The 26,328-nt window shown below is 42.4% G+C and overlaps 1 protein-coding gene across 5 annotated transcripts in view; it reads right to left on the reverse strand.

Moving 5' to 3' along the window:
• The window catches only part of LOC126475060 (tripartite motif-containing protein 2-like), a 454,750-nt gene that overhangs the window by 113,698 nt on the left and 314,724 nt on the right, over positions 1-26,328 (reverse strand). Inside the window, exon 1 of one of the 5 annotated variants that reach the window (XM_050102614.1) lies at positions 21,382-21,429. The exons of the other annotated variants lie outside the window; for them this stretch is intronic. The gene's annotated coding sequence lies outside the window, so the exon portion shown is untranslated. Of the gene's footprint in view, positions 1-21,381; positions 21,430-26,328 lie in introns of those variants that run through there. 5 annotated transcript variants of the gene reach the window in all.

The raw sequence follows: 26,328 nt of genomic DNA on the forward strand, positions 1-26,328 counted from the left end.
AATTCATGGAGAAGAAGTAAAAACTTTGAGGTTCGCTGATGACATTTTAATTCTGTCAGAGACAGCAAAGGACTTGGAAGAGCAGTTGAACGGAATGGACAGTGTCTTGAAAGGAGGATATAAGATGAACATCAACAAAAGCAAAACGAGGATAATGGAATGTAGTCAAATTAAATCGGGTGATGCTGAGGGAATTAGATTAGGAAATGAGACACTTAAAGTAGTAAAGGAGTTTTGCTATTTAGGGAGTAAAATAACTGATGATGGTCGAAGTGGAGAGGATATAAAATGTAGACTGGCAATGGCAAGGAAATCGTTTCTGAAGAAGAGAAATTTGTTAACATCGAGTATAGATTTAAGTGTCAGGAAGTCGTTTCTGAAAGTATTTGTATGGAGTGTAGCCATGTATGGAAGTGAAACATGGACGATAACTAGTTTGGACAAGAAGAGAATAGAAGCTTTCGAAATGTGGTGCTACACAAGAATGCTGAAGATAAGGTGGGTAGATCACGTAACTAACGAGGAGGCATTGAATAGGATTGGGGAGATGAGAAGTTTGTGGCACAACTTGACTAGAAGAAGGGATCGGTTGGTAGGACATGTTTTGAGGCATCAAGGGATCACAAATTTAGCATTAGAGGGCAGCATGGAGGGTAAAAATCGTAGAGGGAGACCAAGAGATGAATACACTAAGCAGATTCAGAAGGATGTAGGTTGCAGTTGGTACTGGGAGATGAAGAACCTTGCACAGGATGGAGTAGCATGGAGAGCTGCATCAAACCAGTCTCAGGACTGAAGACCACAACAACAACAACTTTAGATATACTTACTTTCTATGTCAATATCGCCTCAATATGGTCACTATAAAAAAAACCAGAATGTCACAATTTCCTACAATCACGTTGCACAATGTCTGCTCTGACTGTTGCTTTGAACGCTATTGAGTGACTGCTATACCACACGACATACGCAGAAGTACCTTAGCGTACCACTAGAGGTCTCTGTCTTGCAAAGCGTCAGTGATTTCGCGCTAAATGCACTGGCACTTAATAAAAAAATCAACGCAATGGAGGTTTCAGGCAGAAACCTCTGCCACTTAAATGGTTAACAGTCGGAGCATATTCGTGGACGTAATTATGGCATGCAAATTATTGCCCCATAGCTCGATCATCTGTTTACGCGATATCTTGTTTACTGCCGAAAATGCTGAAGTAAATCAGTCAACAGCAGATCACTTTGAACGTAATCTACAAGACATACCCATCCGGTTTCCTAACCATAAAAATATGCAGAGAAGCATTTAAATAGTGATTTCCCGTAACGCTTAAAAACAGTGCTATGCACAAATGCCTTAAAAGAGACTTACGGAGTGAACTAGTTAAGTATTGTTGGACGAAGTGGGTAATTTTCTCCTAGAATCAGTGCATCATTTTCTCCCATGAAACACCTGTTGGCTCGTAGTTGAGTGGATTAGGGGACAATGTATAACTACGCATTTGGCCAACCGGTAAAAGTTCGTGAGTGGTCACTGCAGGCGAAGACTAGGCCACGGAGGATTTTCCTGTTCATTCTTCCGCTGCCAATCTTATGATCTATCTCTAGATATCTCTTATCGGTGAACGTTGAGGAATGATCTTGCTTTTTGTGCCTTTTAGAAACTATATGAATGATTTTTGCCTCAGGATTCTTCCGACAGCGCTGTTAACCCGCCCCCTGAATTACTTCTAAATCGTTGGATTGACCTGGAGCAATGGGTAGGAAGTTTTACTCCAGTTGTTGGAGTTTTTAGGAAAAACAAAAGAAGCATTTATCAGGTCTGTAACTTACATTGCCCTTTACCACTTGATTACTAAGGATACTTCAAGCTGAAGACACCTCATTGTCAATGTGCTAAGGAACTACGGTTTTAGTTGCGAATTAAAACTTTGCGCCGGTCATTGAAGACATACGGAGAGTTTCAACATCAGCTTCAAACGAAATCGGGAATCTCACTTGAACATCGTACCTAAAAAAAAGAAGTGAGCTCGCGCAGTGATTAAGGTTCATATCCATTTCGGTCACCCAAATTTAAATCTTCCTTGGTTTTTCCAAATCGTTTAACGCAATGTTTTTCGTTTGAAAAAGACACGGTCGATTTCCTTCAACATTCTTCTTTTATTCAAGCTTGTGCTCCGTTTCTTACGACCTTGTAATCCCACCGAAGCGTTGCATAGTAGTGCGCATAACATGTGTATGCCAGTTTAAGGATACCTCTACCCTGTTGTGCGAAACGTGCACGATTGTCTAACTAGGATCTCTGCCTTTCGCTGGTAGTGCGCCACAAATTAGCCAATCGAAAACACATCATTATCACTGTGCTAAGGAAGTAGGATTTTAGTTCCAAGTTAAAACTATGCGCTGATCATTGAAGTGTGTTTTGCCGGCGCCATTGGCAGTTTATTGCTCGCTGAAAGGAGTAGTCCGGCTAGGCGCACGATTTTAACTTTTCGCCAGTTAATTTTTAGCTTTGCATCATGCGGTGCTAAAGAGCAAAAAATAATCAATCGTAACTGTTCGTCCTCCATTAGTTTCTGTACTGCAGTAACATTACGGTAAATGAGATGACTAATTACGAGTGTCCTCCAAACCAGGGCATCCCAAACTGTGTTCCCCGGAACAATGGTGTTCCGCTGGAAGTACGTGCTCCGGGGAAAAAAACTATTAATAACATCAAGCGTTTTCGAATTTTTACAATACTAATTACTTTTTAAAATTCTATTATTTCTGTATTATTAGTTATGGTTTAAAATTGAAATAATCACCGAATTAACAAGTCTGATGATTTTTTAAAATTTGATATCTTTCAAAATAAACAAGGTGTTCCGTCAGAATAGCAGGATTCTCAAAGTGTAATGTCAGAGGATAAGTTTTGAAACCCCTGCTCTAAATTGAACTATCCCTTTGAAATCCTCAGAACCATCTGAATGTAATAGTATAACGTGAACAGTCTTCTTCGAGCACTGAGGTATCAATTCTAGCATGAATGGTTACGGAGATTTTCTGCAACACCACTCGACTGAGAGCACCAATCTTCGGTCTGAAAACAAGAACATCCGTTGAGCGTCACTCGCAACTTTCGGTAACACGAGATTGAGCGACTCTTATTATAATTATAAATTAATCACTTCCTTCTCCAAATTTTATCGTCCATTTCCATTCCTAACAACGAAAATAAAACAGACTTAGAAGCATCGTATCCGCTACCATCCCAAGTTTTGTAAGACTAGATTGCGGAATGACTTTTCCTTAAAGTCCTTACGTGCTGGTAAGCTCAGGAGTGGTGTCTGGCCAACAAGTTAAATGAGTCAAACAAGAATGTTTGAATTCTGGACGGGATGAGTGTGCCAGTGGTCTTAACCGTGCAATGCACCTGTGGCAGTGGATATGCAACGCTGTGGAGGGATTACAAAAACTGGTATGTCAGCCGCCAAGGGGAAGCCAGCTGACGTATAAGGACGGAACGCACGAGTCGCAGCTGCTCTCTCACCTAATTACCTGTCTCGGCGACAGACGGCTCTGCCACGCTGCACGTGTTCTGCCGACGACACACGTGCACTACTCGGCTGCAAAGGCCTTAGTGAAGACGGGTGGAGAAAACGAATGGAAATGTTTTGTGTGTCAAGCGCTATGAATATTGAGTGCCGCAGCTGATAGCAAACCCAGCGCTGGCCCAGTTCTGCTTGTGCAAAGGCTGCATCACGACTTGTCCGTAAGAATATCGCCAGAAGACAAACCCACTCCCATTACAATACGCCACAGCGACTCAAACTGTTCTACATCTGACAAGAGGAGTTCCGAATGGGAGCTAGACTTTCTAAATGGGGGAAAAAAAGTAACTAAACATGAACGTGGCGCGTTTGAAAATCGTAAGGGTTTCTTATCATCGGTTTGTTCACAAAACGCGTTTAACTGAATTTATAAGTAGTCACCATCGTGCGATTTTGTTTTCCGGTGGGTTTCAAGGAGTTGAGCAAGAAAATGCAACACTCTTTTATTCTCCGACGGGCAGATTATGACTGCTTTTGTGTCATTATGTTACGACGAGGCACTACTCTAGCCGTGCGTAAGCATATCGATCTTGTAAGAGGAATGTAATGAAAGGTGGATAAGAGGTCAATACGAACAGAATTGTACGTGATCCAGCGATCCAAGAACTGTCGAAGCTGGAGCCCCCTCCCTCCAATCCACCAGCCTCTCCCCCACGGACTACGTTTCTGCAATTTTTTCTACACAGAACAGCAAACTTTTTAATTCTATAATTAGGTTTAATAACAATGAAGCGTTACTGAAAAATATTGCGTCAACGAACTATATTGATGAAAAATATAGCACAAGAAATTTAATGTACCACTTAATTAACCATAGGGGCCGAAAATATTGCATTGTTACTAAACTACCATAAAGTGTACTACTGCACACTTCATTCACATGAATCAGTTAATTACCATTACTAGATCTCCAGTGGTATGTTACCTACCAAATTAAGTACAAAATGCCCTGTTTTATACCCTACTGCAATCGTAAATTTTATGAGATTCTGGTAATTCAAGGTTAAATAAATTACAAACTGTTTAAACTTTCTAAAGAAATTGAAAGTAAAACAAAGCCTGTAAACTGTATTTATGGAAAATATTTGAAATAGATTTTAGTATAATATAAAATAAAAATCGCGATTTTATTTACTCCTCAATAAATTATTAATTGTCTTCAGTCGTCAGATACCTGAAGCTTTCCGTCAAATAACACACACTCTAAGGAAAAAAAAAAGAAAATAAAAAGTGGCACCACGAAGAAGTGATGCAAATTGGTCACAAGTCAGTATTAATGCAGCTATCGACAGAAAATGCAAAATTGTAAACTTGGGCGGCCGATGTATTGATTTTATAAAATGCATTTTAACCATCAACCGGTGGTGTCTACATAACGTGTCTTTATCTGCTTGTAGCCATCGAACACAGACAAATTAACACGCAAAATACAGTTCTTTTAACCTCAGTTTTCATCCTTTAGCACTGACTATTCGTAATGCACAAATAATGGTTTGATACTCGATTACGACATGATTTTTAAGGAGAGTTTCAATAAATTACAATCAGTAGGATAATGCTGGTGATTTGTTGTAGTATACAACCACTTTTCGAGAAAAGCAGCGAAAGGCGGATGGACTAGGTTTTCAGTTATTTGCTTATTTGATTTAATATTTTGATTCTGTGTATCTTGAAACTGACAGTTAAAATTTTTCCATCTTTTTTTCGATTTCTATGTTTATCACAGGAAGTAATAGGAATAAGAAATCGAAAATCGGCTATTTCAGAAGCCGGTTATTTTGAGCGGCTTTGACAGTCAGGTTAAACTGGAGTTTAAAAAACCGATATAACCGAAAACCGGTTGTTTCAACAATAACCGCCATCCCTATCACACCTGGGTTAAAGTAACTCGCCCACTTGCTGGATGTGACAGGAAACAATGCATGTCGGTTATTACTGTTCTACTAACTTACATTCTCCACGAATGAGTAACGTTTGTCTTATCTTTGTACATTGTACGAACAGAAACCTTCAAATCAAGATGGCTGACTGAATGACCGGTGTCAATTTTCCTTTGTTTCCATTTGTTTACTGTCCGGCAAGTGAACGATTTACGTTAACCCGGGTTCTTGCAGTGGGTACTGGTACAGGAGTGTGTCAGTCGGTTTTGTGTTACGTATTTGATAACGTCATGTTTGTTTGAGTAAACATTCATTGCTACACATTTCTGAACAAATCCTGAGGAGAGGATGTGCATTACCGAATAAATCATAGGATGCTTTCTAAAAATGACATTTTGCTATTCCTGTCTCCGTTACGAACAAAATTACAAGAAAAGTAATAATTCTGGTAAATGTCACCTTGGTACTTAAAAAAAATGTATCAAGCAAATATTGCTTTATTTTGATTTTGGACATAACGATTTCAAAATAAATGCGGAATCCTCTACGTAAGGTATTTTCCTTACTTTGTAATAAAACGTTGTATTCAGAGCTGTACCGAAAGGGTGCAAGATAGGTCCCCGCTAAGTGTGCAGGCATAAGGAGAGGTGCAAAAATTGTTTAAAAAAAGAAAGAGAAGAAGCCTTTCCAAAGGCCCGCGTCTATAAACGTACTGTACTTTGACAGCGTCATTTCGTCTATGTAGCATCGTAAAGAAAAAGAGTTAATACCGAACAGACGCCTACGCTAACATAGTATATGCGCTAACAGAGCGCCCCCATTCACACAGCTAGCTCGTACACAAATAGTTATGCTCATCAGTTAAGTTCTTGGTGTTACTCTGCCACGTTACTCTATGATCTCAAAGGTCGATGAGTGGATGCTGTATCAAATGTACTAAGAAAAGGAGTGCCACGGAAGAATTATCCGAATGGGACGTATGTCACGTACATGCACAGACAAAAAAAAAATGATTACAATTTCATAAAATTGGATGATTTATTCAAGAGAAAGACCTTCACAAATTGAGCAAGTCAATAACGCGTTGGTCCACCTCTGATCCTTACGGAAGCTGTTATCCGGCTTGGCACCGATTGGTAGAGTTGTTGGAGGTCATCCTGAGGGACATCGTGTCAAACTCTGTCAAACTTAAGCGACAGATCGTCAAAATCCCGAGCTGGTTGGAGATCCCTGACCATAATGCTCCAAACGTTCTTCGCTGCGAAGAGATCCGGCGATATTACTGGTCGAGGCAGGGTTTGGCAAGCACGAAGACAAGCAGTAGAAAGTCGCGCAGTGTGTGGGCGGCCATTACCTTCGTGAAATGTAAGCCCGGAATGGCTTGCCACGAAAAACGACAAAAAGTGGCGTAGAATATCTTCTACGTACCGCTGTGCTGTAAGGGTGCCACAGATGATAATCGAAGGAGTCCTGTAGTGAAATGAAATAGCACTCCAGACCACCTAGTTGCCGGGCCGTATGTTGGGCGACAGTAAGGTATGCATCCCACTGCCGTCCGGGGAGTCTCCAGACACTTCACCGCTGGTCATCGAGGCTCAGTTCGAAGCGGGAGTCGTCACTGAGGAAAATTCTACTCCTGTCAATGGGATTACGGGCCGAATGTACTCGACACCCCTGCAGGTGGAGTTGTTGGTTTACAGAGGTCAACGGTAGTCGGTGCAAGGAGCGCCGTTAGTTCAGCCCCCTTTTCTGTGAGCCGCCTGTTTATGGTCCTTGTGGTCAGTGATGCACCAGTTGCAAGTCGGATCGATGATAATAATGAATCCTGGAGCTCTTAGTGCCTCTCCGACGGTTGCTCGCTCCTCAGGTTCTGTCGTCTCTCTAGGTCGACCGCTTCCTTTTTTCCGCTGTGTTCGACATCGCTTCTATTCAAGTGTCTAGTGATTCGCCGATTACTGCGACCGGCTTGTTTGAGCCCAGTTATACATCCTCTCTCTCAGACGCTGACATGTGCGTATATTGTTCAAGCGCCTGTCTGTGCGTCATAGTTACTGTCCAATTGAGTACACAGAATGGAATTCGCAAAGACTTTATGCCCTAGTATCGACCTGTTCGTTTTTTACTTCCTTGCCAGCTGCGTGGTGAAATTGCGCTGCAGCGTCACACATTCATCCATCGTAATGTTTCCATGACGTGAGATTAAACAGCCGTAAAGTATTTTATAAGATGCATTTTAACCCTCTTTATTGATCTACCTTTTTCGGTTATTAACCATCATCTAGGATGCAGGGTAAAATAGACGGTTAAAAGCATCCCATATTCCTTTGAAGCTGAACAATATCGAAATTATCCAGTGAAATTGGACGAACACCTGACATAATTTGTCTTAGAATACTGACAGTGATATCTCAAGTCTGACATGAGTGATGTAACCGAGACAGCTCCTGGGCAAAGTTAAGAACAAATTAAAATGCAAAGATGATGCAACAAAAACTAACGACCTTAATAAACACTACCAAAGAGAAAATTTGTATAAGGGAGATCAAGCAAACCAATAATGTAGTCAACCTGGAAACTGCTGCACAAAGTGACACGAAAAAGATATTTAACAACGATAAGGTATTTTTTTGACACTGATTTGAGAACAGCCTGAAAAAGAGAGACCCTTAATGATACTGTACAACATCCCAGAGACACAGATGGAAAGATACTAAACGACACAACATACGTGTAGAACGGTGAAGTGAATTGACGAAGGAAAGCTTCGAAAGTGGCTTTACAGTATGATTCAGCACAGGACCAATGGGAAGAAAAGTGATCCCAGTTATTGAAGTGAGCCCTGAGATTAGAACAGCTGTTATTAAACGGCACAATGTACATCTTGGATTTAGTTCGGTTCAGAGAAAAACGATCTACTACTGAGGCGGTGCGTTGAATGCAAAGAACTTGGTCATTTGGCAAAATACTGCGATAAGCACGAAGTAATTTGTGGGCACTGTGGGGAAGAAAGTCATATCAGAAAAAGACTGAAATAAAATCAAACAAGCGGCAGTGTGGCCTTTCTTTGGTCGCTGCACAACTCCCTGAGAGATTATTGCCAGGCGATATGCTTCTTTAACATGCTCAAGAAAGATAACGACGAAGACAATATCAAAAGGCTGTCCGCAGGGATCAGTGTTTGGGCCAGAGTTTCGAGACGTAGCAATGTAGTGCATACAACACAAGTTACATGACAGCAGTAACGTAAGCGGACTGGTAGCATTTGCAGACGGGGTGCTGTTCGTTGTAAGTGCTGACTCTAGAATAATGTAGAAGACAAATGTAATGCACCGCTTCACGAACTTAAAGGCTGGTGTCGAAGTTCGAAACTGTCATTAGGATCTCACAAAACAACGTACCCCCAGCTGAAAGGGAACCTAGTCAGGAACCCTAAAATGAAATTAAATGATGTAACGATTACGAGAGGTGCGATAACGAGACACATTGTTGGACTGCGTGCTCTATAAGGATGCGGCGAGTAGTGAACGTCAGGTATTAAGGGTGTTGGGTTCAAATGGTTCAAATGGCTATGAGCACTATGGGACTTAACATCTGAGGTCATCAGTCCCCTAGAACTTAGAACTACTTAAACCTAACTAACCTAAGGACATCACACACATCCATGCCCGAGGCAGGATTCGAGCCTGCGACCGCGGTGATCGCGCGGTTCCAGACTGAAGCGCCTAGAACCGCTCGGCCACTACGGCCGGCCTAAGGATGTTGGATTCCAAAGCAGTGCTAAGGAGCGAGTCGACCTGACGCATCTTGGACGATACTGCAGCCCCAGTACCTAGGAAGGCCAAGGAAGACGGCACGAGGCATTCAATCATAAGACAGCGTGCTACCATCAAGGTGGAGAGAAAATAACTGAGGTCGTCGACCACCGAATGGAATAGAGTCCCAAGAATCTTACATTGAGTTGGTGCAAGTGATCATGGAAGTGTGGACGTAACAGTGATGAATGGAACTGCTGGGTACAATGGAAACGCTGCTGACGAGCTACCCGACGCCCAAGGAATCCAGCAGACAATGAGGATCCAATAGCGGAAACAACCATCTACAAGTTAAATGCACGAAAATAAATGGACAAACAGAGAACAAATTCTGTAGTGCTCGTAGTAGTTGGGTAACTAGTTAATGGTTTCATTGCTGTTTTGTAATACTAGAAGTAGTTGTATTATAAAAATTAAGTATTAGAAATAAATAGGTAACACACAATTTATGACAATCCACGGAAATGTGATTTGTATGGTGTGTTTTAGCTTTTCAGATAATAAGCTTTAATTGAGGAGAACAAATAAATAACTAAATTCCTAGAAGCATACAAAAACAGTTCAGATTGCGTGCTCTCACGGCGCTCGTGTGCATTATATTGGAACAGAGATATTCTCAAACAATTTAATAGATTTGTTATGTACACCTACCACTCTTCTGATTTAACTTTTCATTCTTGGCACTCATTTTGTACGTTCTTACAATTTAAGACTTATAGCAAAAGAACTTTAGCTAAATGAGGGTACATATCACAGCTATCTTTTGTTTTTACTACGAGATGCTTTTTGTATGTTTTTGTTTTTATTTTCTGGTATATAGATAATAGTAAGTAGGTTTCTATTAACACCAGGAATTGACGATACCTTTTAAGGCCTTAAAGTATCCATTCATTTTTCTAGCGCTTAGTAATGAGATCGTTTTCATGCCAGTTACCACTTCTTTTACATGCAACGTAATTAACCAGGTCTCCGAGGGTAGGTCTACTTTTATTTAAAAATTATTGTTAATTTTCTTTCGTTGACTGTTTAAGTCCATGTAGAATCTACTTTAAATGTAGATGATTTGGATTAAACCTCGTGCGACGCTAAGCACGAGGCGGACCACGCCTCGTTCTGTTGTCTAGCCTGCGGGACGTATTATCGTCTTACTATACGTATCTTTGCTTGGCAGTTTGTATCACCTATGTTACTGTCTTTGGCAAGAGGTACACGATGTAACAGTTCTACCTAATGCCCACAGAGGGCAATTTCTTTAGATTCTACCCACTACTATTGACCTTTCAAGTTTTTACTGTGCTTTTATGTATTTTAAATACGTTTGTGGATTATAATCAACGCTGTATTATGATTGCTTGTACAATGAGTTTTTTTCTATTGTGCACATGCTATTCGGTAATTTTTTCGCTCGTTGGTTTATTCCACCCTTGTTGAACAGCGGGCGGAGTTTTCCCCTTATAACTCTTAGCCTCTATATGCTAGTCAGGATTTGTCGACACGTACCTTTTCGTAGGCGCTGCAGTTCCGCGTACCGGCTCCACACGTCGCTAAGGGCATATACATATTTTGTCTTGCAGTGACGTTGCAGTTTGTTAGTTTTTATGGTGATTAGCTGCATCACATATCGCCTTTTTTTGTTAATTTCAGAGTTAATGGTCTAAAATACCTGTATGGTGCGAAAAGTGGCAATTAACTCTAATGAGAAGTGTGACTTTATAGACATAAGTACTAAAAGGATTCCGTTGAATTTCGGTTACACAGTAAATCACACAAATCTAAAAGCTGCAAATTCAACTAAATGCTTCCGGATTGCAATTACGAATGACTTAAATGGAACGATCACGTAGATAATGTCGTGGGAAAGCGAATCAGAGTCTGATTTATTGCCGAAGCACTTAGAAAATTCAACACGTCTGATAAAGAGACTGTCTCACTACGCTTCAAAAATGGTTCAAATGGCTCTGAGCACTATGGGACTTAACATCTATGGTCATCAGTCCCCTAGAACTTAGAACTACTTAAACCTAACTAACCTAAGGACAGCACACAACACCAAGCCATCACGAGGCAGAGAAAATCCCTGACCCCGCCGGGAATCGAACCCGGGAACCCGGGCGTGGGAAGCGAGAACGCTACCGCACGACCACGAGATGCGGGCTCACTACGCTTGTCTGCCCTCTTCTGGAATAGTGCTATGCGGTGTGGGATCCGCATCAGACAGGGTTGACAGAGAATTTCACAGAAGGGCAGCTCATTCTGTATTATCACGAAACAAGGGAAAGAGCGCCACGGATACGATATGTGAATTGCGGTGGCAATTATTGAAACAAAGGCGTTTTTCGTTGGGGCAGGATCTTTGCATGAAATTTCAATCGTCAACTTTCTCCTCCAAATGCGAAAATATTTTGTTGGTGCCCATCTGTACGGGGGATCAGCATAATAAATAAGAGGAATCAGAGCTCGCACGAAAAGATTTAAGTGTTCGTTTTTTCCGTGCGCTGTTCGAAAATGGGATGGTAGAGAAACAGCTTGAAGGTCGTTCGATGAACCCTCTGCCAAGCAGTTAACTGTGAATAGCAGAGTAATCATGTGGATGTACAAACCAATTACCAGAGTACATAAATATTACCTGCGATCTAGATTAACTGTTTTTGTTATACTGCTTAAGATGCTCAATGTCGTTACAATATGGCCTAAAAATTATTGTATTCCAAGGAACGGATGGAAAACCGTTTGCATAGGGCGAAGAAAAATATTTTTCTTTCTCTATACGAATGTATGCGTGCGCTATCGAATAACTGCGAAGCGTTGGTAAAACTATGATTGTTTTCTTTAAGGATTGGAGAACGCATGAGAGCGTCGTGAGAGTTGTATCGGTGCGTGAGGGGTGCTGTGTGAGAAACGTGCTAGCCCCTGCCACGCAGAGGTGAGGATAGGACGCACACGCGTGTGACAGGAAGCGGGAAGCTGACGCCCCGACCAGCCGACCAGGCGCGTGGGTGTCCTGTTGCCGGCGGACAAGGAGAGCCTCGGGCGCCGTGATCTGCCGCGGCACTTCCCCACTGGCTACTAGTAGCAAATGGCAAGTCGAAAAGCATCGCATTCATCTCACACATGTTGTCAATACGACGCAATTCATGCTGACGCCAAGTGTCGATCGATGGAGTAGCAACCCTTTTTCCGCAATTTCGCCTTTTGTTCGCTTCGTCGCAGATTCGCACTGTGGTTTGTTTCAGACTTCTAAAGAGAAATTCGCTTTTCTCTGGACAGAAGAGTACAACTCCAATTTGCTTCAGGTGTAGAAATGAGCCAATGAGCACCGTCAGGCAGTCGAAGCGTAGACATCTTTCGTGGCTGTTAAATCGTAAGATTCACTTTTTATGAACCTAACGAAGTTTATTCCTCATACGGTGTACAGATGAGCACGCCTATGTTCGTTTGCAAGGCGTCAGCCAGCCATAGCGCGGCCGAGAGGTGATGCATCGGAAGAGTAAATTAGTCGTTGCAGAACTAAATTCCGAAAAGGATTCACGTTCTAACTGTCTGGGAGCAGGTGCCAGGTTGAGGTTGTGGCCCGGAGCCGAAGCTCTTCGGCGGCCATACAGCTCTCTTTCCTCCTCAACTCTATTCATTACCTCTTTACCAGTCATTCGATGTTCAGAATTCTTCTGTAGCACCAATTTCAAAAGCTCCTGTTCTTTTCTTGCCTTTACTGCTCATCGTCCACGTTTCGCTAATCTATGCAACTACACTGTAACCAAATACAGGTATAATTAAAAGGGCAGCTACTCACAGAGGTACAGTGTGAGCTATAATTATCGTATGGCACCGAAACTTGGTGGATATTCTAATGCGTTAGTACCAAACCGATTTACGCTGGAAAACAAGTTAGTTCCAGTTTCTGAGAAAAGGTGCAAATCTGGTGATTTGAATGGAGGGAGGATATATAGAAATGCCTACGTATGCAATGAATTAGGAACGGGACGTATGCAGGAAAGGTCAAACAAGTGAAAGGATTTTATTATTAATCACCGTCTACACTGTTTGTTCAATAAGTGCACTTGAGACGGTGACGTGATGCTGCATCCGCAAAAGACGTAATCAACAGTTGCTCGTAGCAGTTCCGGTGGAATCTCCGCAACCTTCGTATCAGGTGGAGACCGAGCGTGTCCCTGGTAAGCGCTTTCTTTTAGATATCCCCAGAGCCAAAAGCCACATGGATTCACATCAGGTGATCTTGCAGGCCATGCAACTGGAAAACCTTTGGAGATAATACGTTCGTGGAAGATTACACTACGCAGATCATTCACTGGGCGAGCGATATGACGTGTTGCCCCGTCTCGCATGAGAACAGTGATTTCCACACAGTTGCACTTTTCCAAAGCGAGAATCACATGCTGTACCAGGAGGTCTCGATAACGTGCAGACGTCACGGTACATATGATAGGCCCTCGGAGTGTTTCTCTTCAAGGAAGAACGGACAGAGATTAAAGGTGCTTGTGAATTCACACCACACAGTCACATACAGCGGGTGCAATGGCTCTTCGTGCACACTACGTGGTTTAACAGCACCCCAAATACGGCAGTTCTGTGAATTCACTGCACCCTGTAGCGTAAAATGTGCCTGGTCACTCCACAGAATATTGCCCGGCCACATGTCTTCAACTTCGATCCGTGCCAGAAACAGAAGAGTAGCTTAGGACTGCTGCAGATCAGGAGGTTTCAGTTGCTGCACCGTCTGGATCTTGTACAGGTACCAGTGTAAAATAGATCGCAAAATTTCCGTACTGTTGACCATGGGATGGAGAATTCTCGCGACACTGCACGAGGACTAGCACTACCCGGGCACTACTGAATGGTCAGTTACAGCAACAGCCTCGTCCATAACTTCCATCGCCTTCCCCTTCCAGCTCACCCGTGTTTTCAAATTTCATTACCATCGTCTTTAAAACCATCGGGCCTCTCCTCAGAGCCTCCAGTAGGCGATACTCTCTCAATGCAGCACTGTAATTGCTGCCGTTCACATAAAATAGTTTCGCTAACAGCACACCGTCTCCCTTCTCAGTAGCCATACTTTTCGCTCACGTTATGGCTAGTCAAATGATAGCGTAGATGCCATACCGTCATACAAACAGTGTACAGCTACAGTCCACAATGGACTGCAATTATAGCCACCCGGTACTTTCAGAAAATACTTCCTATCATATAAATTTATAGTCGATGTAAAAAAGATCTTTTCAGAAACGCATTTCTTGCTGTTGAGTCCGATATTATATCCAGTCTATTTCCGCCATCGGCAGTTATTTTGCTACTCAAATAACAAACAACCTCAGAAGCTACATATAGTGTGACATTTGCTAGTCCACATCGCCTGATTTAACTCTCTTATTTCCATTACCACTATTTTGCTTTGGTTGAGATGCATCTTATAGCACTACTCTTATTTCGTTCAATTGCTCTGCCAAGTCCTTTTCGTCTCGGAGAATTACGGTCTCTTTGGTAAACCTCAACGTTTTTATTTCTTCTCCAGAGAAGTAAATTCCTTTTCCAAATTTGTCCTTTGTTTGCTTTACTGCTGTCTCTATGTGCAGATGTAGTGTAAGCTGAATAACATGGGGGATAGGATACAACAGTGCCTCAGTCCCTTCTGAACTACTAGCTGCAGTAAAAGTTGTATTATTACAATTTCGAGTGTCCTTTCCTTTTGCTTGTTACCGTGAAATAAAATATTAAATCTTTCTGAAATATTAAAACCTTATCTGAACCCGGACTCTTGCCTCTCAAGGGCAATGCGACCTACTGAGCTATCCAGGCGCAGCTCGCGAACCAAACTTAGGAAAGGAGAGGAGTACTTGCAGACTCTTGACTTGCGCTGGCTTTGTCTGTCAGTAAGAGCACTACCCGTGAAATGCAGGTTACCGGTCTGGCACCGTTTTAATCGGACCAGAAGTTTCAAAACAACACACACTTGCTCGCAGAGCAAGAATTTGATTTGGTAACGAAAACAGCTGGTTCAAACGTTAAATCGTACAGATGAAAGTGGAAATCAACACAATTGTCGGATTGTTAAAGTGGTCACACATAAATGAAATCCTCGAGTGTGCTAAGTTTAGGGTGGAGAGAATACGACGCAATTTTCTGAGAACGAGTCTGACTCAGCCGGAACTTCCGTCTGGCAGGTCGGCTAATGGACGGTTTGGGGCGTGGCTGCAATTTGCTGAGTAATCATGGTGACGTACAATTAACTGGTTTGCACAGCAAACAGCTGCTATGGCGGCATGAATTGTGAGGGAAAAGAAATAAATAAAATAATTGGACAGGACAATGAAAAAATGAAGAAAGACAGACCGAAGATATTACTAACAAATACATATTAGCTGATACCATCTCTGTATGTACAGACTTGCACGTAGGCAACTCTGCACTCTCCTTGGAAGATACCGAAATTAATTAAAAATCAACTCTTACACATCTGCGGTTTGGCATTCCATATACTCCTTAACAGCAGCTCTTTGTTAATAGCGGCTCCTCCAGAGCAAGTACTACCCTCCACCCCACCAAAAGAAAAAATAACCCCCGCATCCTACTGCCCTTCGTGACCACATAACTTGCACAGCTAAGAAACGATTTTCGGGAAAAAAGGTAACTGATATATCATTTCATCAAAGAAGTAATTTTCCTCAAATGGCTCTGAGCACTATGGGACTTAACTGCCGAGGTCATTAGTCCCCTAGAACTTAGCACTACTTAAACCTAACTAACGTAGGGACATCACACACATCCATGCCCGAGGCAGGATTCGAACCTGCGACCGTAGAGGTAGCGCGTTTCCAGACTGTAGCGCCTAGAACCGCTCGGCCACTCCTGCCGGCTAATTTTCCTCCATTACGCTTTTTTCACTCTAATCACGTTACTTTATTACGTAATTTCGCCACCCAGAGTTTAACAGGATACCAAAATCTATGTTATTCTTATAATAATGACCCACACAGTACTCTGAGAAAAACAATGTTTAATGGTGTCCCTTATTAGAAATCAGCACAATCGTTCAGGTACAAGTGTCACATGCAGAATGAAGGGGGGTGCTCTTTTTTATTCTACGTACGGTAAACAACATCGGTGATTAGTTGTGCTTGTACCAACTATGGTTCCGCTGAAACTAGTTAGAGAACCTATTAAGCGTTTCAGTTTGCGCACTGATGTGTGGATAATGACATACTGTGAGGATAACCTTATTTTTGGTGTGATGTACTTTATTGAAATCCAAGAGGACGAAATTAGGTTATCGGTAACACTGAAATAATTCTTTTGTTTCAAATAAAACATAAGACTCACAAAATAAAATTACTTTTTTCAAGAAATTTTCAAGCGAGTGTGAACGAGTGCTTAAAAGAAACTTAATAAATAATACCCTGAATAGTTTCTGAGCTTTACAGCGAAGACCGTGCAAATAACAAGGTGAGATCCACAGTGGTAATGACCACCTAAGCCCCTTACACATAGGCACGACAAGCATATACACTATGTGATCAAAAGTATCCGGACACCCCCAAAAACATACGTTTTTCGTATTAGGTGATTTGTGCTGGCACCTATGCTGCCACCTACTGCCAGGTACTCCGTATCAGTGACCCGAGTAATCATTAGACATCGTGAGAGAGCAGAATGGAGCGCTCCGCGAAAGTCAAGGACTTCGAACGTGGTCAGGTGATTGGGTGTCACTTGTGTCATACGTCTGTACACGAGATTTCCACACTCCTAAAATGGAAACGTGACGGAACACGTACAGCACAAAAGCTTACAGGCCGACCTCGTCTGTTGACTGACAGAGACCGCCGACAGTTGAAGAGTGTCGTCATGTGTAATAGGCAGACATCTATCCAGACCGTCACATAGGAATTCCAAACTGCATTAGGATCCACTGCCAGTACTATGACAATTGGGCGGGAGGCGAAAAAACTTGGATTTCACGGTCGAGCAGCTTCTCATAAGCCGCACATCATGCCGGTAAATGCCAAACGACGCCTAGCTTGGTGTAAGACGCGTAAACATGGGGCGATTGAACAGTGGATCAACGTTGTGTAGAGTGACGAATCACGGTACACTATGTGGCGATCAGATGGCAGGGTGTGGGTATGACGAATGGCCGGTGAACATCATCTGCCAGCGTGTGTAGTGCCTACAGTAAAATTCGGAGGCGGTGGTGTTATGGTGTGATCGCGTTTTTCATGGAGGTGGCTTGCACCCCTTATTGTTTTGCGTGGCACTATCACAGCACAGGCCTACATTGATGTTTTAAGCACCTTCTTGCTTCCCTCTGTTGAAGAACAATTCGCGCTGGTGATTGCATCTTTCAACACGATCGAGCACCTGTTCATAATTTCGACCATAAATATAAATGTTTATGACCTAATTTTTTTCTACCGAAAGTAGATGCACTTGGTAACAAAATTCAAGGGACACTGTCTTTTTGTTACTTGTCTTATGTAATACTAATTATTTTAATCCTCTGAGAGTTAATCTCTTAGTAAGAGTTTCCAAGTTGTCGCTTGAGTATGTGTAATGCACAACTGTGCTGTTTACGTTTTCATTTAGGTCTCACATACTGACGGTTGGATATATGCAGATATGTTATATTAGGGATCAGTAGAAACCAGTACATCCAATTTCACATTGATCATACTTCAAATAAATAACTGTGTCGAATATCCACATGAAATGCATGGTGTATCAATGTCAAATGCCCAGATAGTATAGAAATGCATGAAATACACAGCTAATAAACTCTGATAGTTAACAACGGATGAGATGTGGCACTGACAAAAGCAGCGTATCAAATTCTGATTCAGACTAACATCTTGAAGCGGCAGGAATTCAACAGAAATGAATAGTCAATTTCCAAAATAAATGGTCATTATGGATCGTCATTTATTTAAATAAACGTATGCAAAGTTTGTTCAACTGACACGTTTCACACTATAGGGATTGGCAGCTGACCCAGAGTAGAAGCAAACGTAGCATATTGCGCACAGTCCGCAGCTCGTGGCCGTGCGGTAGCGAGAACGCCCGGGTTCCCGGGTTCGATCCCGGCGGGGTCAGGGATTTTTCTCTGCCTCGTGATGACTGGGTGTTGTGTGGTGTCCTTAGGTTAGTTAGGTTTAAGTAGTTCTAAGTTCTAGGGGACTGATGACCGTAGATGTTAAGTCCCATAGTGCTCAGAGCCATTTGAACCATTTTCGTATTGCGCACAAATTTGATGATTGCCGAACAATCATCACCGGAAACTGGGATAGAAGAGTTAAATTTACTCAGATATGGATTTTAATTGGCACGTAACTAAGTATTGCTACAGCTGGGTGTCCTTATTAATTAATTTCGTGAGACTGCCATGCATACTACAGACTACTAGTTGTTTAAATGTTTATCTAACATTGTCAGCAGAATAGCGATCTCTGATTTTGAAAAATGTAATCTTCTTATTAGAGGAGTTTTATTAGCCCACATCGCAATAAACACATATTAAATTAAAGCAACCATCCGCTATTTCCCCATCCTAAGTCTAATTCAAGATATAGTCATGCAAACTGTCAACAAATGTCCGTATGATCGTGTTCTGCACGCAAGTTGGTGATAACCACGCCAATGATGACGTCGGGGCATCTATCAAACAGGTTAGTGTTTGCCTGGTAGCCCCACATCCACAGTCGTTGTGTACACAGTCACAGACAGTGCAGTATGGCACAGAGAAGACGCCTAGCAGACTCTGTGCGGTGGAGGGCCATAGGAAGAATGGAAGCAGCCAGTCGCGAACTGATATGGTTCGATGGCTCAATGTGAATCGTTCTGTTGCTTTTCTGATGAGGTGGCAGTGTACAGAGACCGAAACTGTATTCCGAAGACTAGGGCAGGGCCGACCACGTGTTGCATCAGAAAGAGAGGACCGTTATTTGGCTGTAAGGGCACTACGGTGCCGCCTTGATATTGCACGGCAACTGGCATCTGACTTCGCAGCATCCACTGGACTTTTATCGAGGCAAACGATGTACAGAAGGCTTCGGCAGAGTGGTCTTTATTGTAGAGATCTGCTGTATGTGTATCTCTGGCATATCCTCACAGAAGGAGCATCTAGAGTAACGTCGTCAACATGCCACATAGACAGTCGAACAGGGGCCAATGTTCTTTTCGCAGATGAGTCCAGATTTGGTCTGGAGAGTGATTCACGGCAGATTCGCGGGTGGGGGGTGGAGGGGGGGGGGGAGGGACGTGGAACACGATTTAGGGACCCAAACGTTGTGGAAAGAGATCGATATCGGGGAGGATCTCTAATTATGTGGGCAGGGATTATGATGACCATTCGAAAACCTCTTCATGAACTTGTACGGGTGAATCAGCAAGGTTTAACTTCTGCCACGTTACCGTGACGAGATCTTGGAACCTCATGTGCGGTTCTGGCGAGGTGCTGTGGATCCAAACTTCGTAGTGATGGACGATAATACTCCACCTCGTAGAGCACAGGTGGCTGATGTTTTCTTGGGAAGGAAGTTATTGCAAGCATGGCGTGGCCTCCTCGCTCTCCCAATTCGAATCCCACAGATGACGTCTGGAATGCACCAGGGAGATGGGCTGCATCGCGTCAGCATTCACCTACCACTTTCCAAGATTTGCGAGCATCTCTGCAGGAAGAATGGGCGTTTTGCCTCGACATAAGATCGATGACACCATCCACAGCATACACCGTGGTTCTCAGGTCTGTATTGCTGCCAGAGGTGGTCACAATCCATACTTAACACATTAACTAGTTGTCAGAATGTGTGTGCAAATCCATTAAGTTGAGAAAAACGAAGAACATTTTTGTCTGCCGTTATGCATGTTGCAGTAGTTTACGTTTTTTGTTCTTTATATTGTTTATACTTTACTAACACCCGTTTATAGCGTTTTGTGGCAAAATAAACGCAGCCTTGCAAAATTTTCGTTTGTTGCCACCTTCAGATCATCTAAATGTATCACCTATTATGCCACTCAATATAGTGCACTGTTATCTGGTGATAAACACATTTAGGAGCAACTTATTGAAGAAGACGCATCAGTGTACCGTCCTATGGATACAGACACAGCAAGCAATATTCTCTGAACCAAAGTTATTTTATCAGAAACTTTTGTGTCTACCACGATTCTGATTTTATTATACGATGTATGACGAGACACTGGCGCGTCTTCTTGGCTGAATTGCTCCTGAATGTGTTTATGACTAGAAGACAGTGCACTACATTGAGTGGCACATTGGTTGATGTATGTAGATGATCTGAAGACAACTTCAGTTGCCGAAACTGGCTGTGTATGTACGTAGTTATTGCGATCTGGGCAAATAAAACTTTTCTAGTAAGAAGATTACATTTTTCAGTTGTTGGAAGTGAAAATCCACAGCTGCAATGTGGAATACTGCTGTGATTTAAACCGATAAGCTGCACTGTGCTTTAATATTTAAATTGAAAGCAGCGTCACAGTCGGTCACTTATAAACCACATTCCGAAATGTTGAATGTAATTGTTATTGCATAAACCTACACTACCAAAGAATTTTGTATTAAAGTACTATTCAAAAAATTCCATCTGAGAAACTACATCATTGTTTTATTTTAAACGTAAACTACGAAGGCATGCCTAGATGCAGATACTGCTGTTTCAGGCGTATTCTGAGGCCAAACAATGGTTTCTGTTTACAGACTAGAAAACATGGAACATTATTTGAACAATTTGCCTTTGCTTCAGAGACAAAGTAAGCACAGGTTCCACCAGTGCCACGTTTACACAGAGTGGTAGGTTTGCACAGTACAGATCGGGAGATGAATCTTCTTAAATCTCCGTGTCCACGCATTTCTTGACACCATGCCAAATACCATAAAGTTGCTTGCGTAGTGGAGATTTAGGTGTACAAAATTTATACTGAGCGCGATCTGTGACATGCAGCTTATTTAGAAGGATTGAACTCGACCGCTAAACCGTAATGTAACAAATATAACATTAATCAAGGATTATGCAGGTAACGTGCCCTTGTGGAGAACGCAGCAAGTGAAGACACAGAGGCATGCAAACTTTTGGTAATTACCTGCCGATCAGCCATCAACATCTGAGAGACGGTGGAGCACAGGACGCTCCTCCCACCAACTGGAGACCGCGTACACACCCAGTAGGCGCTTCAGCACTCGCTGTGCAACGCATCCAGAGGCAAGCGTGTGTCGGCTTCGGTGCAGAAAGAACGCGACTGAGGCGCGGTGTCGCCTGTTGCCGGCCGGCTGTCACCTGCAGGCGCTCCGACAGTATCGAGCGCCCCGAACAGCTGCGCGCTCCCCCACCCTCGCCCCCCTGCCCCCGCCCCACTTCTCTACACGCACAGCCCCTTTAAGAACAGGACTGGTTCGGCACAAGCCGCCAGTGCATCTCACATAGCATTAGCCATCACCTGCGGCTTCCGCAGGCGGAGGAAGAACCTATTACACAATGGCAGTTGCAAATCAGAAACTATGCCGGCCTATTTCACAATCTTTATCTGCACGTGCAAGTCTTGCACCGCAACTAGCAGTTATACTGTTTTGTGGCCTTGCTCGTTTGCAATCAGTTTCACGATTTTCGTAGTAATGTCTTCTTTCGCAACTGCAGTAAGTCTGTTCTGTACAAATCCACAGCTATTACAATACTTTTATAAAACTGGTTGTTATCTAGCACAGCTGCTCTTCAAAAATTCTTTATTTCTACATGAGACAGCTAAGAGAGGCGTTCCAAGCTATACACAGAACGTGTAAATACAGTGTGAACCCGTATTCCGACAAAATCTTTGTATGTTGTTCAGGGATATTTTTTGAGTAATTTGTTCCAAGGTTAAAATGGCTCTAGGCACTATGGGACTTAACTGCTGAGGTCATCAGTACCCTAGAACTTAGAACTACTTAAACCGAACTAACCTAAGGACATCACACACATCCATGCCCGAGGCAAGATTCGAACCTGCGACCGTAGCGGTCGCGCGGTTCCAGACTGTAGCGCCTAGAACCGCTCGGCCACTCCGGCTGGCTGTTCCATGGGACTCATAGTCCCCGATGGTTCATTGTTGAGTAAACCTGTAATTACGAATTATTTAGTTCGTTACGCCAGTTATCTTTGTTTCTGTGGAGCAGCAGCGAAAAAGCTTACAGTATGCACTCGTTAAAACGTAGAACACCAAACTCAGAGTAATGCAACATCCGTCAGATGGAAAAATATTGTGACATGGTTGCCGTCGTATTGGGAACAATGAGCTTACTGTTGTCGCGCCTCTCTTCTAATGCATTCAGTTGATCCACACAGCCCATATACCTGTCCATCGACAAACTTATTCATAAAGTTGTGAGTCATTGTTAACATTCGACCAATACTTCTGCACAACCAAACCCAAACCAGAACCAGGTAGTACTGAATGGAAAGTGGGCATTAATGTCAGCTAGTACCGCGGGAGAATGGATCAAGTCTGTTTCCGAAAAGACACACAGCGCATATCACCGACACTTCCATAGCTCTGAAGATTTTTCAGTGGAATACAGTACAGAGATAAACAGGTGTAAGAAATCAAACGAAATGTAATTACTCTGTAACGAGCCACCGGGGACAAAATGTCCCTTATACCAAAATAACGAAACAAATGTCCCCGAACAACCTCTGAAATGTTGTCGGTGGCGTCCGGGTTCACATTGGATTTATCTTCAGATAACAGTCAAAGATGATGAACTTGGTCAACGGGCGCTCCATTTTGTGTTTACAAAATGATCGACTGAAATATCTCCAAATGCTTTGTTGTGTGCAAGCATCTGTGCGGAATGGATGGACGTAACATCAGTCATACTGGTACGACATGGCTTGCCTTATACCCATTGGAATATCTTCCAATAACGGCGACAGTATGTACGTTGCTGACTGTAGATATATGCTGCTTTTTCGAGTCCCCATCAATAAAATAGGGACCAATGATGCGATTCTTGGAAAGTCCCTACCACACGTTGCCAGACAAAAGTGATTGTTTGGACACTTCTCACCAGCGTGGATTTTCAACTGACGAGTTGTGCATATTGCTAAGATAGATTTGCTCATAGTTTGTAAACGTTGCTTCACCCGTGAACAAAATCTTGTATAGAAATGCCGCATCACTTTGCAGTTTTCGTAGACAATTCTGAGAACTAAAACTGATTTTGAAAGTCACTTCCATGTAGCTGTAGATGGAGCGAACTGTGGAGAGGATGAAATGCGTTGGAATGTAGTATTCGCCAAACGCTAATGTAGTTGATCCCAGTCGCATACAAACAAAAGCTGTCAACTTTTTCGAGTGTCGTATATATCGTGAACGCTTTGTTAGCTTTAGGAGAAAACTGTCTTATCGCTACAACAGAATGCAGACAGACTGGCTTCAAGCGAACAGCAAAACTCATGAAGTTGAATGTTTGGTTAAGTTTGTGGGACCTCTTCTCCTGACTACGGGCTGTTTATGTCGTTCTCCTCAACCAGGCACTCAACTGTAAATTGCAGAGTAATCATGTAGATGTAGATTGGATCAAGTAATACACACGATATGTCGTTTAAGTCCTTCTCGTCAGCTATTTACAATTCCGCAATAAAAAACAAATTCAGTATTTTTTTTTTAAAAAAAAGGTCTGTCATTTTTCGACCGCTATAAATATTAAAAATTAATTGCGTTCAACTGAAAATTCGTTGCACTTTCCGCTGTTACTTGGCGAAACCGCACCTCACTATACACCGTCCGCCCAAAAAGGTTCGAGACTTATTTTATTCCTGGCTTATAAGTGACGTCAGAGCAGTAACTACGGTGGCAGCTTGAACTTAATAACTGTTAACAACAGATGTGCATTCGACCAGTCATTTGTGAGTAGGTAGTGAACGTGGGGACTTAATGTGTCAACATGCTGTGTCACAAAAAACAATACCTATAAATCAAGAGTACATGACATTCTACAGAATGTTTTGAAGAAGCGAAAAATGTGTGCAATGTTTGTTCTGCACACCTTGACTTCCGAACAAAAACAACGACGCGTGGCCACATGCCCTGATTTGACTGAAACGCAAAATGCGGACAATTGTGTTATAAATACTACAAAAATTGCAGCAATTCATATGGGGGGGGGGCAAAAACTTTGACGACATAACCGATATTCAGGCCAATGTAAAGCGCGAATTGTGCATCATCCCAAAGAAGGGTTTTTCTGACAGTTTCATATGCTTGTATGAACTTTGTATGCTTTGCGCTCAATTGGGAGAACACTATGTAGAACACCTAAAGCATGAATACCACTATCTTAACTTTTTTCTGTTTTTTATTAATCCAGACTAGAAACTTTTTGGACGCATTCCGGGTTTATTAGGGATGGCCCCTCTTTACTGCTTTACCCTGTTCAGTAGCTATCACATTCATGTTGTACCTGCGGTACAACAGGTGGCATGGTCGTAGGTGTGGTAGAGGCATTACATACAGTACCGTACAGTACAAACTGCATTGGGGGTAGGAAGATACACGTTGTGAGTTCTGAAAATATGTCACTATACAGGGTGTCCTACGTGGAATTGTCAGTATTCAGGGATATGACAGGACGACCATTTGGAGCAAAAAGTCTAGTAAACATGAACTCTATACTGCATATCTAAAGAGCCCCGAGCACTTGTTCAGTAGATGTGTTTCACAGTAGCAAAGATGAAGACGGGCTCATAGGTCTTTAAGTACGCAGCTTAGAGTTCATGTTTACTAGACTTTTTGCTTCGAAAGGTCGCTCCTGTCATATCCCTGAATATTGATCATTCCTCCTGGGACACATGTATTACGCAGTAATTATAACGCTATCACCAGTTTGTTATTTGTTCCACAGTATTACTTTTATTCTGTCAACCGGTTTTCGGCTTACAAGGCCATCTTCAGAAATTGTCTCAAGATGGCCTTGTAAGCCGAAAACAGGTTAACACAATAAAAGTAATACTGTGGAACAAAAGCAAACTGGTGCTTTTCATTTATTATAATGTTGTTCTACCAAGAACAGACGGAAGATTCTGTTAACACGGTTATCAGCTGTAGTGTATTTGAAGTCTGTTTGCAAAACAATCTACAGTGGGATCTGATTGTTAAAATGATAACGAACAGACAGTGCTAGACTATGTGATAAGTAATTGCAGAAGATCAGAGTTGAGCAGTGTCGGTTACGGAAAAAAAAAAGAAACGTTACGCGGGGAATTGTTGTCGGTAAGTGATGAGTATTGATTCCATTTCGCTGTGTGCTTTAGGTCGCTGTGCTAGTAGGTATTTATACCACGTAACACAATGTAGCAACAGAAAACTGATAAGACTAATACGATCGTGCAAAGAGAACTCAATACCGCACGTTAGTCGGGAAAGTATGGTATCCCTCACGAAACTGCACAGCTGTTTTTGCCACATCATACATAGCGCGGGTAGCTACGAACACACCATACTGCGTGCATCCATGTATAACTGTCATCAGCTCTATTAATAACATGAAGGCCATGGTTATAACTGGGTCAAAATAAAACACGCAGAATCTTAAAACTTTGTCCACTAACTGTTACTTATGTCGAGGTTGGAAATTCACAATTTATATAATCATAATAATTTAGTATAGATAGTTTTGACAAACCTCGGAGCCAAATTTCTCTCATTTCTTCAAACTAATAAGGGAAAATTAACAGGACAGAACATACGCGTTAGTGCCAGTTGATCACTTACAGCACACAATGAGTTTGTATTTAATTTCAGTAATCGTTGGCAGGACGGCATACGATAACCTACACTGCAAATGAAGGTTCTTGCCGGGGGGGAACACATATATCTTGTTGCGTAGTCTTTCTTCCTTTCTCTAACTGAACACAGAGGAACAAATTTAAGCAAATGGGAAAGATCCGCTCACTATTACCTGAGCACTTGTTGCATGCAGAATGAATGTTCATTCTGCAGCACTGTGACCTGATTTGAAACTTTCCTGGCAGATTATACTGTGTGCCTGTCCGGGAC

Source organism: Schistocerca serialis, chromosome 4 (assembly GCF_023864345.2).
Source record: "Schistocerca serialis cubense isolate TAMUIC-IGC-003099 chromosome 4, iqSchSeri2.2, whole genome shotgun sequence".
NCBI lineage: Eukaryota > Metazoa > Arthropoda > Insecta > Orthoptera > Acrididae > Schistocerca > Schistocerca serialis.